We start from the raw sequence: 15,951 nt of genomic DNA on the forward strand, positions 1-15,951 counted from the left end.
GAGACTGCTCCAAAGCGGCAGTGGGGGAAGGTCAATTCTAAGGTTTTGGTGAAGGGGGAGTTCAATACCATTAAGCACTCACTTTACAAAAGGTTTTTTGTTAGTCATGAGGATCGGATGTAACCATGAAGGAAGTTAGTGCCTCTCTAGATATGAGGAGATGCAAAGACTGAGATCATAAAATCTGTTCACAAGACCGGTCCCACCAGATGCCCTGGAGCACGGAGTGCCTCCCTGCACCCTGAGCCCCTTCGGGGGTTGCTGAAGGTCTACACCTGCACCAACACAGGGTTCAGTCTCTGTGGAGGCTGGTGGCAACTGCCTTTGCTGTTCAGCTGTTGGCAGTGCTCTTGGTAAGTGCCGGTCTGTAGTTGACACTTTCTTCCCTTCTTCCCATCTTCCTTTCCTCTCTCTCCCCCTTTCTGCCTTCCTTCCTTCCTTTTTACAGTTTGTCCTGCTTTTTTTAGATTATAAATCTGTAGGTTAATTCCTTATCCTTAATCCCCATATCTCTTGTACTTCATGCTGATCTAGCTCAACAAGTATTGATCCCATGCCCACTATGAGTTAGGCCACTTTCTGGGTGCTGACGAAACAGACAAGTGACTGTCGGGAGTCACGTTAGACATTACTGACAAAATGGAGGCATGGCCCCAACCCCCTCTCCTCATCCCGCAGGCACGGCCCGAGATGAAGGAGTTAGGTCTTGTGATTCTGACGTGTTCTTTCCTTTCTTCGGTTGAGTTGGCTGGAAAGAATGTTAAGGTGCTTATTGTTCTTGAGAAAAACATGACAAAGCACAAAGCCTTCTGCAGTTGTGCCCAAAAAGTAATCTATAAAGTAACCATTGACATTTGTTCAAAGATCTTTACAAAAAATGTCCCAAGATGAACATGTAGGCCACAGCTTGAGGCTGTGGAAAAAATTGTTCTCTGAGACCTGTTTTTGAGGGAAATGTTTATGACAAGAGAAGTTTGCTGAGCTTAGGGTTTAGGAATAATTTAAAATAGCTAAAAGCCTTTTTAGGAAATAGTGAGCTTAAGATACTAGGGACAAACAGGATTTAAAAAGATAAAAAATAAACTGAAGAATGTGGTATACAGGCCAGACATAAACACGAGTTACAACTTAATCACAAGTAAACACAATTCTGACAGAATCACTGAAGCAAGAATTCTGTTTGAAGGACAACAAGGAGATAATAAATCTGGGTGAGGGGGAGCTGAAAATGTAAAACTTCTGACCTAATGCTTCTGTCAAAATATAAAAGAAGACCTGATGCTTAAAATAAACATGTAGTCCCACAGCTTGAGTCAGAGGCTGCAGCGTTCTCTGCTGACACCGCTCATCCCTTCAGGCTGGTTCCCTGGCTGCTGGAGCTGGACTCCAACAAGTGGCGCCCAACGTGGGGCATCTGCTGCTGCTGCTGCTGCTGCTGCTGCTGCTGCTGCTGCTGCTGAGTCGCCTCAGTCATCTCCGACTCTGTGCGACCCCATAGACGGCAGCCCACCAGGCTCCCCCATCCCTGGCATTCTCCAGGCAAGAACACTGGAGTGGGTTGCCATTTCCTTCTCCAATGCATGAAAGTGAAAAGTGAAAGTGAAGTCCCTCAGTCGTGTCCGACTCTTAGCGACTCCATGGACTGCAGCCCACCAGGCGTCTCCATTCACGGGATTTTCCAGGCAAGAGTACTGGAGTGGGATGCCATTGCCTTCTCCAGGGGCATCTGAAGGGTAAGTAACTTCATGACTGCAATGCAGAGCAGTAAGGATTGTACCGGCACCCCTCTGCAGTTTAGACAGGATGAAGAGGATACAAAAAAAATAAAAATATTCTCTAGAGAAAAGGGTCTCTCTACATCCAAAACTAGACAAATGTTTATTGAAATATTACTTCACATGTTGGCCCATAGAGGCGTTAAGGTAAGCAAAGGAAGACTGTCTAAATTTGTAATTTTTGTCCAAGAACAATGCCCATGGTTTCCTGAGGAGGGCACTGTAAATCTAAAAACCTGGACTAAGGTTGGAGATCAGTCACGTTTGCTTTATACTTTGCATGGGCCAAAAAAGCTCCTGTAGATGCTTTTGCTCTGTAGAATATGATTAGGGACTTCCTGGACCCTCGACATGAGGCTGTTAGACAGCCTCTGGGAGAGGGACAGCGGTGGATGGTCGGTCTCCGCCTTCTGTGCAGATCATGTTTTCTGCCATCGGTGAAGAAAAGGAGGGAGACTGTGCTCTACCTCTGGAGGAGGGGGAAGACTTGCAGGACGCTGCAGCCAGGTGCCCTAGCAAGGCCCCTCCTCCTCTACACAAACCTTTAAAATTTATCCATCACTTTCTGATTTAAGGCGATTTCTGCCACCTCTCTTTCCACCTCCCAGGGCCCTGGAGTTCCCCACTTCGCCCCCAAAGCCTCCCAGAACATTGCCTGAGGCTGAAAAAGATAAAGAGTTTTCTGAAACAAAGGAGCTCCTGAAACAGATACATACACAATATACAGAGCATACTCCTTGAAAAAAAAAACCCTCAGGGGGGCCTCACCCAGGCTAAAAAACAAAGTGAAACAACACAGGGACTTGAAATTCTTTGTGGCCTTTCCAATAGTCTTTACCAAAACAGAAGGGGGAAGCAAGGAAAAAAAAAGAGAGAGAGAGAGAGAAACAGTCCCATATAAGCTACTAAAAGCTTAAACAAGCTTGTCATGATTATGGGTCTACCTCCCCAGGTTAAAGCGTCTGCCTGCAATGCAGGAGACCTGGGTTCAATCCCTGGGTCAGGAAGATCCTCTGGAGAAGGAAATGGCAACCCACTCTAGTACTCTTGCCTGGAGAATCCCATGGAGAGAGGAGCTTGGTGGGCTACAGTCCACGGGGTCACAAAGAGTCGGACACAACTGACTGACTTCACTTCACTTCTCCCCCTACACACTCACCCTGCTAGATGCCTCGGCTAAAAGATAGGTGACACCATATGATTGGAAAACAGTTACAAAGGCTTGCCTTCCTGGAGGAGAGTTCCTCCTGTGGTTGACAAAATATAAGTTGGCTAGATCACAATCAGCGGAGAACAAAACCTCTAATGATACACAGCTCAAGACAGTGGGACCTGCGACATTAAAAGGAGATGGAAAATACAAATCTGACATAGCCCTATCAAGGCTGTCTAAAGAAACACTTTATCAGATTATGGCCGTAGGTATCTTGACATGAAAATCTTTGCCCCCTTCAGATGGAAAGTTATCCACTTTGAGTAATATCAAACAGAGACCTGATGAGAGATATAAAGACTTTGTGGCCAGATTAAAAACTGCTGTAAAAAAAATTATTAAGAGTACTGAGCCAACAGATGTTAGGACCAAACTGAAGCCAGGACAGGCTCTAAGGGGCAGGCTAGGCCTGAGAAAAGCTGAGGCTCTGGGAATTCCCACAGGCAGTGTAGCTCGACCAATCAGAAAAAAAATCCCTGTAGCCCCCCGCCCGTGCCAGACCTGAGCCAATCCAGATAGGGATGCGAGGTTTAAAAGTCCCGCACGCGCGTACGGTTTAACCAATCAGCTATGCTGTTACAGAAACAAAAAACCATCTGTATAAAAGTATATGTGATTCAGAGCTCGGGGCCTTTGTCTGATTCCACTGTGCTGGATGAAACATGGGTCCTGGCTCAAGCTGGTAATAAACCTCTGTATGCTTTTGCATTGCTGTGGACGTCTTATTCTCTCAGTTTTGGGGACTTGGACTCTGGGCATAACACAGAGATAGTTCTTAAACAATTGGCTTATGATGTTATGCTCAAGTCGCGAAATCTCCCAATGACCACCAGGGAGCCAATATCCGATGCAAAAGCAGGAGAGTTTTTATTACCAAGCTCAAGCTGGGGCTCCCACTGTTACCGGGGCAGCGGCTAAGGAGAGGAGCCCCGAACTCTGGGTTACATTGCTTATATAGGGTATTCTCACTCGAAAAATTCAAAAAATGGGAGTTCCTGGGTTGGGAGACGTCTAATTGGTTACCTTCTGTGGAAGGATTAGGTGTTGGGTTCTGATTGGTTTTCATTTCCCAGCCTGGCCACGGGTTCTGATTGGTTCCCATTTCCTGGGCTTAATTCGAATTTCCCAGGCAGGTCATAAGTCCTGAACATAAAGTCAGGAGATCCTGATCTGGGATCTGATTGGCTCGCAGGTGGTAGGGTGAGGTCAGGGGATTTCCAAAGACTCAGAACTCTAAAATGGAGTCTTTTCTAACAAAATGGGGTGGCTTAGGTTCTTCAGTGAAAATGCCAGTTCTACCTGTCAGACATTGCTTATACCTGTTAAAAGTAAAAAAAAAATCTTCGGACTTACATACAGACCTGCCAAAAAACAAAAACTTCCTTTATGCAGGGGGTTGCCTTAGCCACAGCCTTGAGAGGAAAAACTGCTGCCCAAGTTATTCAGGGAATGAGAAAAAAGATTAACCCTAATGAAAATGATTCTACAAATAAAAAGTATTTCTCTTGTGGCCAAATGGAACATTTTTGCTGACAGTGTCCTGCCAAGCAGAGACAACAAGCCATGCCAATACAGACTAAAACCAACCCTCCAAAGACACCTTGCCCCCGATGCCAAAAGAGACATCATTGGGTAAAAGGCTGTAGGTCTAAATTCCGTAAAGGTGAGACTAGGCTCACCCCCCAAATACAAACAAGTAATTTTTCCCAGTTTCAGGGAAATGGGCAACAGGGACAGCCCCGGCCCCAGACAATAGGGGCAGTCGCGTTAAATTCCTTTATTCCCTTTGTTCCCTCTCAGAACTCCTCAAAACAGCCCCAGGTAGCTCAGGACTAGACCTCAGTTCCACCACAACAATATTAACCTCTGACATATTGGTTACTCCGATTCCAACGGGAGTGGCTGGCCCCCTACCTGAGGACATTGTAAGACTTGTGCTGGGGCATAGCTCGCTTTCCCTTCAAGAAATTTCGGTGGTGCCTGGTGTAGTAGATTCTGATTATACTGGAGAAATTAAAGTTTTGATCTTGCTGCCTGCCCAAACTGTACAAATTAATAAAGGTCAAAAAATAACACAGCTTTTGCTTTTACCTTATTATCAGACAGGAAAAACCTTGACTTTTCAAACTAGGGGCCCCAGAGGATTTAGATCTAGTGATCTAGACTTTGGGGTACAACAAATTACAGCTTCAAGGGCTTTAAAAGATCTTTTAATTCAAGAAAATAAAATGTCAGGGCTGTTGGATACTGGAACAGATGTCTCTTATATTACTAAAAAAGATTGGCCCTCATTGTGGCAAACACATTTGACCAATGCTGACTTAGTAGGAATAGGGTCAGTGCCCTCGGTTGCTAAAAGCTCACAAATTTAGACATGGTCAGATGAGAAGGGGGCACAAGACACCGTTTGTCCATATGTGATTCCTTCACTACCTTTTTCTTAATGGGAGAGAGATATATTATCTCAGATGAAAATGCTTTTATACAGCACTGATAAAATGGCTATTAACCAAATGCTACAAATGAGGTATAATCCTGACAAGGGGCCTGGTAAACATCAACAAGAAATTGTTTCTCCATTAGAAACGGTTCCTAACAAAAATAGAGAAGGTTTGAGATATTCAAATTTATCCTAGAGGCTGTTGCTCTTACCCTATTACCTAAAAATCTGATGATCCGGTATGGGTGGAACAATGGCCCTCAGCAGCTAAAAAGCTACAGACAGCTAAAGATTTAGTAATAAAACAACTGGCAGCCGGCCATATAGAGCCTTCTAATAGCCCCTGAAATACTCCTATTTTTGTCATTAAAAAAATATTTTTTTTAAGGAAATTGTTACAGATTTGAGAGCTATAAACACAACTATGGAAGACATGAGGACCCTTCCCCAGTAGCTGTGCCCTTTCAATACAATGTGATAGTTATAGGTCTACAAGATGGTTTCCTTACCATCCCCCTGGCTGTTCAGGATTGTAAAAGGTTTGCTTTCAGTTTCCCTTCAGCTAATTTTAAACAACCCTATAAAAGGTTTCAGTGAAAGGTTTTGCCTCAGAAAATAAAAAATAGCCCCACCTTGTGTCAAAAATTTGTGGATCAAGCTGTACAAAATGTAGGAAAAAAGTATAAAGATCTATATTTGGTACATTATATGGATGATATTTTGGCTGCCCATAAGGATAGAGCCTTGTTACAACAAATCTTATCTAAATTAATTAAGGCCTTAAAAAACTGGGGTTTAAAGATAGCTCCAGATAAGATACAAGTAAATCCTCCTTTTATTGTTTAGGGAGGGTGTTAAATACCCATACTGTGAGTCATGCCCCTTTAGCTACAGAGAGATCTTTTACTAACTTTAAATGATTTTCAAAAGTTATTAGGGGATATTAATTGAATATGCCCACATTTAAGACTGACTACTACAGTGGAGGTGATGGAATTCCAGTTAAGCTATTTCAAATCCTGAAAGATGATGCTGTGAAAGTGCTGCACTCAGTATGCCAGCAAATTTGGAAAACTCAGCAGTGGCCACAGGACTGGAAAAGGTCAATTTTCATTCCAATTCCAAAGAAAGGCAATGCCCAAGAATGCTCAAACTACCACACAATTGCACTCATCTCACAGGCTAGTAAAGGAATGCTCAAAATTCTCCAAGCCAGGCTTCAGCAATTTGTGAACCATGAACTCCCTCATGTTCAAGCTGGTTTTAGAAAAGGCAGAGGAACCAGAGATCAAATTGCCAACATCCGATAGATCATGGAAAAAGCAAGAGAGTTTCAGAAAAACATCTATCTCTGCTTGATTGACTATGCCAAAGCCTTTGACTGTGTGGATCACAATCAACTGTGGAAAATTCTGAAAGTGATGGAAATACCAGACCACCTAACCTGCCTCTTGAGAAATCTGTATGCAGGTCAGGAAGCAACAGTTAGAACTGGACATGGAAAAACAGACTGGTTCCAAATAGGAAAAGGAGTACGTCAAGGCTGTATATTGTCACCCTGCTTATTTAACTTCTATGCAGAGTACATCATGAGAAACGCTGGACTGGAAGAAGCACAAGCTGGAATCAAGATTGCTGGGAGAAATATCAGTCACCTCAGATATGCAGATGACACCACCCTTATGGCAGAAAGTGAAGAGGAGCTAAAAAGCCTCTTGATGAAAGTGAAAGAGGAGAGTGAAAAAGTTGGCTTAAAGCTCAACATTCAGAAAACGAAGATCATGGCATCCGGCCCCATCACTTCATGGGAAATAGATGAGGAAACAGTGGAAAACAGTGTCAGAATTTATTTTTTTGGGCTCCAAAATCACTGCATATGGTGACTGCAGCCATGAAATTAAAAGATGCTTACTCCTTGGAAGAAAAGTTATGACCAACCTAGATAGCATATTCCAAAGCAGAGACATTACTTTGCTGACTAAGGTCCGTCTAGTCAAGGCTATGGTTTTTCCAGTGGTCATGTATGGATGTGAGAGTTGGACTGTGAAGAAGGCAGAGCGCCAAAGAATTGATGCTTTTGCACTGTGGTGTTGGAGAAGACTCTTGAGAGTCCCTTGGACTGCAAGGAGATCCAACCAGTCCATTCTGAAGGTCAGTCCTGGGATTTCTTTGGAAGGAATGATGCTAAAGCTGAAGCTCCAGTACTTTGGCCACCTCATGTGAAGAGTTGACTCATTGGAAAAGACTCTGATGCTGGGAGGGATTGAGGGCAGGAGGAGAAGGGGACGACCGAGGATGAGATGGCTGTATGGCATCACTGACTCGATGGATGTGAGTCTGAGTGAACTCCGGGAGTTGGTGATGGACAGGGAGGCCTGGCGTGCTGTGATTCATGGGTTCGTAAAGAGTCGGACACGACTGAGCGACCGAACTGAACTGAACTACAGATTTAAAGCCCTTGTTTGATAGCTTAAAGGGCGATCCTGATCCCAGTTCTTAAAAAAAATTGACTTGTGAGGCAGAGTCGACTCTTGTTAAAGTGAATGAGGCTTTAAATGATCTATTAATTAAGATTAATATTACCAGAAGATGGGATTTAATTATTCTAACCACAAAACATACACCTACAGGATGTTTGTGCCAGAAAGGCCCATTAGAATGGCTCCATCTACCAGTGACCCCTCCAAAAATAGTTTTGTCTTATCCCAGCTTGGTTACACAATTAATTATAAAAGGCAAAAAAAAAAAAAGTGTAAAACTTTTAAAAAGAAGTGACAAATATAGCGATTCCATTTAATAATGATCAACTACAATTTCTTTTACAAAATAGTGATGATTGACAAATTGCCCTGATAGATTTCAGGGGTCAAATTTTGTTTCATTTGCCCTCAAGCCCCCTTTTACATTTTTTTAAAACAAATTCTGTGATTTTTCCAAAAAATTTTCTATTCAGCCTTTGGAAGGGGCAACTTTAGTTTTTACAGATGGTTCCTCTAATGGTAAAACAGTCACAATTATTAATGGAAAATCCCATATTCAGGTAACTGAAGAGACATCTGCCCAAAGAGCTGAGTTAAGAACAGTTATTTGGGCTTTTCAATATTTAAGAGACTGTACCTTCAATCTTTTGACTGACTCCCGATATATTGTAGGGTTATTTCCTCATATTGAGACTGCTAATATTCCAGAGAATAAGACTACCATCTTCTCCTTGTTATTTGATTTACAAAAAGAGATTAAACATAGAGATAAAAAATATTTTGTGGGACATATTAGAGCCCATTCTGGCTTGCCCGGTCCTTTACATAAAAAAAAATGCTTTGGCAGATACGTTAACTAAAGTAACCGCTTTAAACTTACATAAAAAGATTGACAAGGCCAAAAATTCTCACAAAATTCACCATCAAAATACAACCGGTTTAAGATATGAGTTTCATATCCCTAGGGAGACAGCTAGACAAATAGTTCAGTTTAGTTCAGCTCAGATGCTCAGTCGTGTCTGACTCTTCGCGACCCCATGAATCGCAGCACGCCAGGCCTCCCTGTCCATCACCAACTCCTGGAGTTCACTCAGACTCACATCCATCGAGTCAGCGATGCCATCCAACCATCTCATCCTCTGTTGTCCCCTTCTCCTCCTGCCCCCAATCCCTCCCAGCATCAGAGTCTTTTCCAATGACTCAGCTCTTCTCATGAGGTGGCCAAAGTACTGGAGTTTCAGCTTTAGCATCATTCCTTCCAAAAAACACCCAGGACTGATCTCCTTTAGGATGGACTGGTTGGATCTCCTTGCAGTTCAAGGGACTCTCAAGAGTCTTCTCCAACACCACAGTTCAAAAGCATAGACAGATAGTTAAGTTATGTCCAAATTGCCCAACATCTAATCCATCTCTACCATTAAGAGTAAATCCCCGAGTGCTGGGGTCCAGCCCCGGTGGATCCAGGGAATTCGAAGGTGGGGATGGCGTCAGCGTCTTTGGAAAAATACATATTTAATTACAGATATAGAGAGAGATTAGAAACGGATAGTGTAGTAGGAGATAGTGTAGTGGAGAAAAGGAGGCTGAATCCAGATGGGAATTCAGCCAGAGAAACGAGAGCGAGAAAGAAGCGACATGGGGGAATCAGTCTTTCCGGAAACTGATCCGATCTCTTTATTTTTGGGTTTGCTTATATACATTTTGTTACATATAGGGATGAATACAGAGTCACGTGGGGGCAGCAGTCCTGACCTTTATCAAAATCAGGTGCTTTACATAAAAAGGTCTTAGGGATTTTATGATCCTTTCTTTCTGATAACCAAAAAACTTATTTCTTCCAAAGGTGTTTTTTCTTAAACCAGGCACCACCCTCCAAATAAAGTTACATTCCTATAGGGTGAGGGTGTAGTGAGTTACAATCAAGAAAGGAATTTATTTAACCCACGGTTAACATGATTAATCTTAAAGCTTAATGCTTATTTCTCCTATATGCTTAAAGGTTAATACTTACTTCCTATGTGCTAGTTATATTCATTATAAGGGTAGGGAACATGGAGATTTACCAGCAAGCATCAGCCCAACAAATGAAAATCCTTTCACCAATGTTCCCCTTAAGATCTATTTAGTCTTAAGATATGATAAAGTTACATTTTTACATAGCAAGGACACAGTGATTTATAACAAAGTACAGTGATCTATTACAAAAGAGAAAATCCATTAACTCAAAAAGTCTAGTATTGCTAACATCAAAAACTACTATATCTCCTTTTCTATATTCCAAATACATTGATTAATATATTCCCAGGTGCCTAAGGATATGGAGGCCTGGCGGCAATCATTGACTCAACAAGAAGAAAAAGCCCTATGCTAATTAAGACTCTCAAAATACTCCAAAACTCTCTGTGCTGTTTATGGTTGAGAGGTAGTAAACAATCATGTGGTAGTGGCAGGAGTATGGATAATCCTGTCACACAAGCTAGTCTGTCAGCAGAGAGGTTTGACCTGAGACATCCTTGTCCCACCCAGAGCAGGGAATTAGCAGCAATTATTGACACAACAGATGAAAAACCCTTCACCAGTATAATTCCCAACCAACCCACTATACTAATAATTTCTAACTCCCCAAAAGAATTTGCCTTTAGTAAGTCTAAAACATCTTGTGCCTCTCAGATTGGGAGACTGTAAACAATCACATGTGGCCAGACGAACCTATACAGGTGGGCTAGATAACCTTCAGAGGAGTCCATAAGCTGAAACACTCTTGTCACACCGAGGAATTTTTATTGCCTTTGAGCTGCAAGTTAACTCCTTCTCTGAGAGAAACGGTTATGGGGGAGATCCCCCCGTAAAGTCAGAGGTGTAGGTGAGAGCATAAAACAGACTCTGGTTTTGGGGTTAGATGCTTGGGAACAGGGGGTTTCCTGAGGCTTGATCACGCCTTTGCGTATGCCAAGCCTCCTTCCTCATGACCTTTGCCATGGGCGGAGTTCCTCACGCTGGCCCCAAGGCCTTAGGCCTAATGCTCTCTGACAGATAGACATAACTCACACCCCGGCCTTTAAAAAACTGTCCTTTGTGCATGTTGCCATGGATACCTTTTCTCATGTTATTACAGCCTCTGCTAGATCAGGTAAAACAACAAAAGATGTAATTCAACACTTGTTTCAGTGCTTTTCCCAAATAAGACTCCCTAAACAGATAAAAACAGACAATGCCCGGCTTATACTTCTGCTGCTTTTAAGAGATTTTGTCAACAATTTTCTATAGTGCATTCAACAGAAATATCTTATAATCCCCAAGGCCAAGCCATACTAAAACACACACACACACACACACACACACACACACCAGACTTTAAAAAATCAGATAGCTAAATTAACACAGAGAAAATTTAAATATTCCTCTCCATACCATGTCATGCTTTGTTTGTAATTAATCATTTAAACGTAGATACACAGGGACAGACTACAGTGATGAGACACTAGATTCCCCCTGGTCAAGTGAAAAGACCTCCTTACCAGAGAGTAAAAAGGGCCAGATGTACTGTTAACTTGCAAGAGAGGGTACGCTTGTGCATTTCCACAAGATTCCACTTCTCCTGTTTAGATTCCTGACAGACTGGTTCGACAGATCCAGTCCCATGAGATCTCCAAGGTCACAAAGACTCCCAAGGTCACTGAGATCCCTGGAGTCCTAGAGTCCGGGACCGAGGGAAGATAGAGAGACCAAAAGCTCGTCGACTCCAGACCTGAGAGAGTTAAAAAAAAAAAAAAAAGCCAAATGGCGAGTGACCCTTCACCTGAGGCTTCACCGCTAGTACCCTTCAGATACCTGGCTCTTCAAGAAAGACATGCTGATCGAGTCCAACCATATTCTGCTCCATCTCATCACTGCATCGTACTCAAACAACTACCTCCAACACGGTGCCAACATGGGGCCAGCTAAAGCATCTCACTCAACAGGCTGAAGAACTAATAGAAAGGGGGAGACACAAGGCCGCTCCTGTGGTAATGTCTGTGGCTATGCTTGCTGTGTTGGCTAGTCAGCCGAGGCCCTCCAGCACAAAAAAATGTTCATTGGGCCTATTTGCCTAATCCACCTTCTTTCCAGCCTGTTGATTGGATGAATGAGCCCATTCGTGTTTTTGTTAATGATACTCATCATTTGGGCGGGGTTTCCATCTAGCCTGCTGCTGCTGCTGCTGCTGCTAAGTCGCTTCAGTCGTGTCCGACTCTGTGCGATCCCACAGACGGCAGCCCACTAGGCTCCTCTGTCCCTGGGATTCTCCAGGCAAGAACACTGGAGTGGTTTGCCATTTCCTTCTCCAGTGCATGAAAGTGAAAAGGGAAAGTGAGGCCACTCAGTCATGTCCGACTCTTCACAACCCCATGGATGCAGCCTACCAGGCTCCTCTGTCTATGGGATTTTCCAGGCAAGAGTACTGGAGTGGGGTGCCATTGCCATCTAGCCTAATAATGCTAAAACAGTGGTCAGCGCCCCCTTCAATTTTCAGGCCTGTCCGTTTAACCACCTGTTTGCTTTGCCATACCTTCCTCCTTACAACGATCAGCTCTGGTTTTAAATGGATATGTTAACACTTCCTTGAAAGGCATGCTTACTGATTCTCCAAGAAGCAATAGCAAGAGAGACTTTTGGTCCTTACAGCTGCTGAGGCCGGGGGCACAAGAAAAACAATATGATGCCATAAAACAGGCAGCCCCTCATTTAAAGGACTTTCCGAGCTGTGCACTCCCCGCTCCAGATTCTGATGAACAAGGACTACAGGAAAACAGAAGCTAAATTTCTGGCTTTCCTCATTGGAAAGAATGCATGTATACCTTAAAGTTATCTATTCCCATTGTTGACACCAGACATTCTCTGATCAAATGGGGTTGCCCCTATCTGTTGGATCAACAATTAAACTTGATTTTTGAAGAACCTTATAGATCCATATAGAATGATTCATTTATCCCATATCCTTTAGCAATTACGTGGTGGCATGTTAATGGACGGGTTCCTCCTTCAGTGAGTTTCGATGGAACGGGTCCCATGCAGCCTGAGTTATGGAGAACACTGGCAGCTATGGCACCTGGGACTGTACATAGACCTTTAAATGAACAAAGATACATTGTACGGGCCTGCGTCCATTCTCCCTATGCCTTTTTGTTGGCCAGAAATCGGAATGATTCGAGAGTTTTTGAAGGAGAAACTGTTTATAATGTCTAATGTGTGAATTGTTTTATATCGAATTGTGTTGATGGGAATGATTATAGTAATTATAAGGCTGTGATGATTGTAAAGCAACCCCCATATTTGACGGTTCCCATAAAATTAGAGGGACAATGGTTTGATGATTATGCATTGAAAGTTTCGTATGAACTGCATGGCTCAATTTCTCGACCTAAGAGATTCACCCCAGCTCTGGTTGTGGGAATGACTGCCTTGATGCCATAATTGCCTCAGTTACGGTTTCTGCTGTTGCCCTGCCAAAAGAAGTGCATGCTGCCTCGTTTGTTGATCAGCTGTCCAGAAATGTTTCCGTAGCTCTTACTACACAGGAAATTATGGATAGGAAAATAAAAAATAAGTTCAATGCTTTAGAAGAAGCAGTCCTGTTTATAGGATAAGAAATTAAAAATTTAAAAATTAAGTTGTCTTTAAGGTGCCATTCCTACTGCGGGCAGGAATCCCTCAGAAGAAATGGAGTAGCCATCACGGTCAACAAAAGAGTCCGAAATGCAGTACTTGGATGCAATCTCACAAACGACAGAACGATCTCTGTTCGTCTCCAAGGCAAACCATTCAATATCACAGTTATCCAAGTCTATGCCCCAACCAGTAACGCTGGAGAAGCTGAAGTTGAATGGTTTTAGGGAGACCTACAAGATCTTTCAGAACTAACACCCAAAAAAGATGTCCTTTTCATTCTAGGGGACTGGAATGCAAAAGTAGGAAGTCAAGAAACACCTGGAGTAGCAGGCAAATTTGGCCTTGGAATGCAGAATGAAGCAGGGCAAAGACTAATAGAGTTTTGCCAAGAAAATGCACTGGTCATAGCAAACACCCTCTTCCAACAACACAAGAGAAGACTCTACACATGGACATCACCAGATGGTCAACACCAAAATCAGATTGATTATATTCATTGCAGCCAAAGATGGAGAAGCTCTATACAGTCAGCAAGAACAAGACCAGGAGCTGACTGTGGCTCAGATCATGAACTCCTTATTACCAAATTCGAACTCAAATTGAAGAAAGTAGGGAAAACTGCTAGACCATTCAGGTATGACCTAAATCAAATCCCTTATGATTATACAGTGGAAGTGAGAAATAGATTTAAGGGCCTAGATCTGAGAGATAGAGTGCCTGATGAACTATGGATGGAGGTTCCTGACACTGTACAGGAAACAGGGATCAAGACCATCCCCATAGAAAAAGAAATGCAAAAAAGCAAAATGGCTATCTGGGGAGGCCTTACAAATAGCTGTGAAAAGAAGAGAGGTGAAAAGCAAAGGAGAAAAGGAAAGATATAAGCATCTGAATGCAGAGTTCGAAAGAATAGCAAGAAGAGATAAGAAAGCCTTCTTCAGCGATCAATGCAAAGAAATAGAGGAAAACAAAAGAATGGAGAAGACTAGAGATCTCTTCAAGAAAATTAGAGATATCAAGGGAACATTTCATGCAAAGATGGGCTCGATAAAGGACAGAAATGGTATGGACCTAACAGAAGCAGAAGATATTAAGAAGAGGTGCCAGGAATACACAGAAGAACTGTACAGAAAGATCTTCATGACCCAGATAATCACGATGGTGTGATCACTCATCTAGAGCCAGACATCCTGGAATGTGAAGTCAAGTGGGCCTTAGAAAGCATCACTATGAACAAAGCTAGTGGAGGTGATGGAATTCCAGTGGTGCTGTTTCAAATCCTGAAAGATGATGCTGTGAAAGTGCTGAACTCAATATGCCAGCAAGTTTGGAAAATTCAGCAGTAGCCACAGGACTGGAAAAGGTCAGTTTTCATTCCAATCCCAAAGAAAGGCAATGCCAAAGAATGCGCAAACTACCGCACAATTGCACTCATCTCACATGCTACTAAAGTACTGTTCAAAATTCTCCAAGCCAGGCTTCAGCAATACATGAACCGTGAACTTCCAGATGTTCAAGCTGGTTTTAGAAAAGGCAGAGGAACCAGAGATCAAATTGCCAACATCTGCTGGATCATGGAAAAAGCAAGCAAGTTCCAGAAAAACATCTATTTCTGCTTTATTGACTATGCCAACGCCTTTGACTGTGCGGATCACAAAAAACTGTGGAAAATTCTGAAAGAGATGGGAATACCAGACCACCAGACCTGCCTCTTGAGAAATCTGTATACAGGTCAGGAAGCAACAATTAGAACTGGACACGGAACAACAGACTGGTTCCAAATAGGAAAAGGAGTACATCAAGGGTGTATATTGTCACCCTGCTTATTTAACTTATATGAAGAGTACATCATGAGAAATGCTGGACTGGAAGAAGCACAAGCTGGAATTAAGATTGCCAGGAGAAATATCAATAACCTCAGATATATAGATGACACCACCCTTATGGCAGAAAGTGAAGAGGAGCTAAAAAGCCTCTTGATGAAAGTGAAAGAGGAGAGTGAAAAAGTTGGCTTAAAGCTCAACATTCAGAAAACGAAGGTCATGGCATCTGGTCCCATCACTTCATGGGAAATAGATGGGGAAACAGTGGAAACAGTGTCAGACTTTATTTTGGGTGGGCTCCAAAATCACTGCAGATGGTGACTGCAGCCATGAAACTAAAAGACGCTTACTCCTTGGAAGAAAATTTATGACCAACCTGGATAGTGTATTCAAAAGCAGAAACTTTACTTTGCCGACTAAGGTCAGTCTAGTCAAGGCTACGGTTTTTCCCGTGATCATGTATGGATGTGAGAGTTGGACTGAGGCAGAGCACCAAAGAATTGATACTTTTGAACTGTGGTGTTGGAGAAGACTCTTGAGAATCCCTTGGACTGCAAGGAGATCCAACCAG

At 42.8% G+C, this 15,951-nt stretch overlaps 1 protein-coding gene across 1 annotated transcript in view; it reads right to left on the reverse strand.

The window, feature by feature from the left end:
- Window positions 1-9,560: 9,560 nt before the first annotated feature.
- The window catches only part of LOC138422252 (zinc finger protein 280B-like), a 36,050-nt gene continuing 29,659 nt past the window's right edge, over window positions 9,561-15,951 (reverse strand). The window contains exon 6 of the transcript XR_011249816.1: window positions 9,561-11,656. The gene's annotated coding sequence lies outside the window, so the exon portion shown is untranslated. The remainder of the gene's footprint in view (window positions 11,657-15,951) is intronic.

The sequence above is a fragment of the Ovis canadensis genome, chromosome 17 (genome assembly GCF_042477335.2).
Source record: "Ovis canadensis isolate MfBH-ARS-UI-01 breed Bighorn chromosome 17, ARS-UI_OviCan_v2, whole genome shotgun sequence".
NCBI lineage: Eukaryota > Metazoa > Chordata > Mammalia > Artiodactyla > Bovidae > Ovis > Ovis canadensis.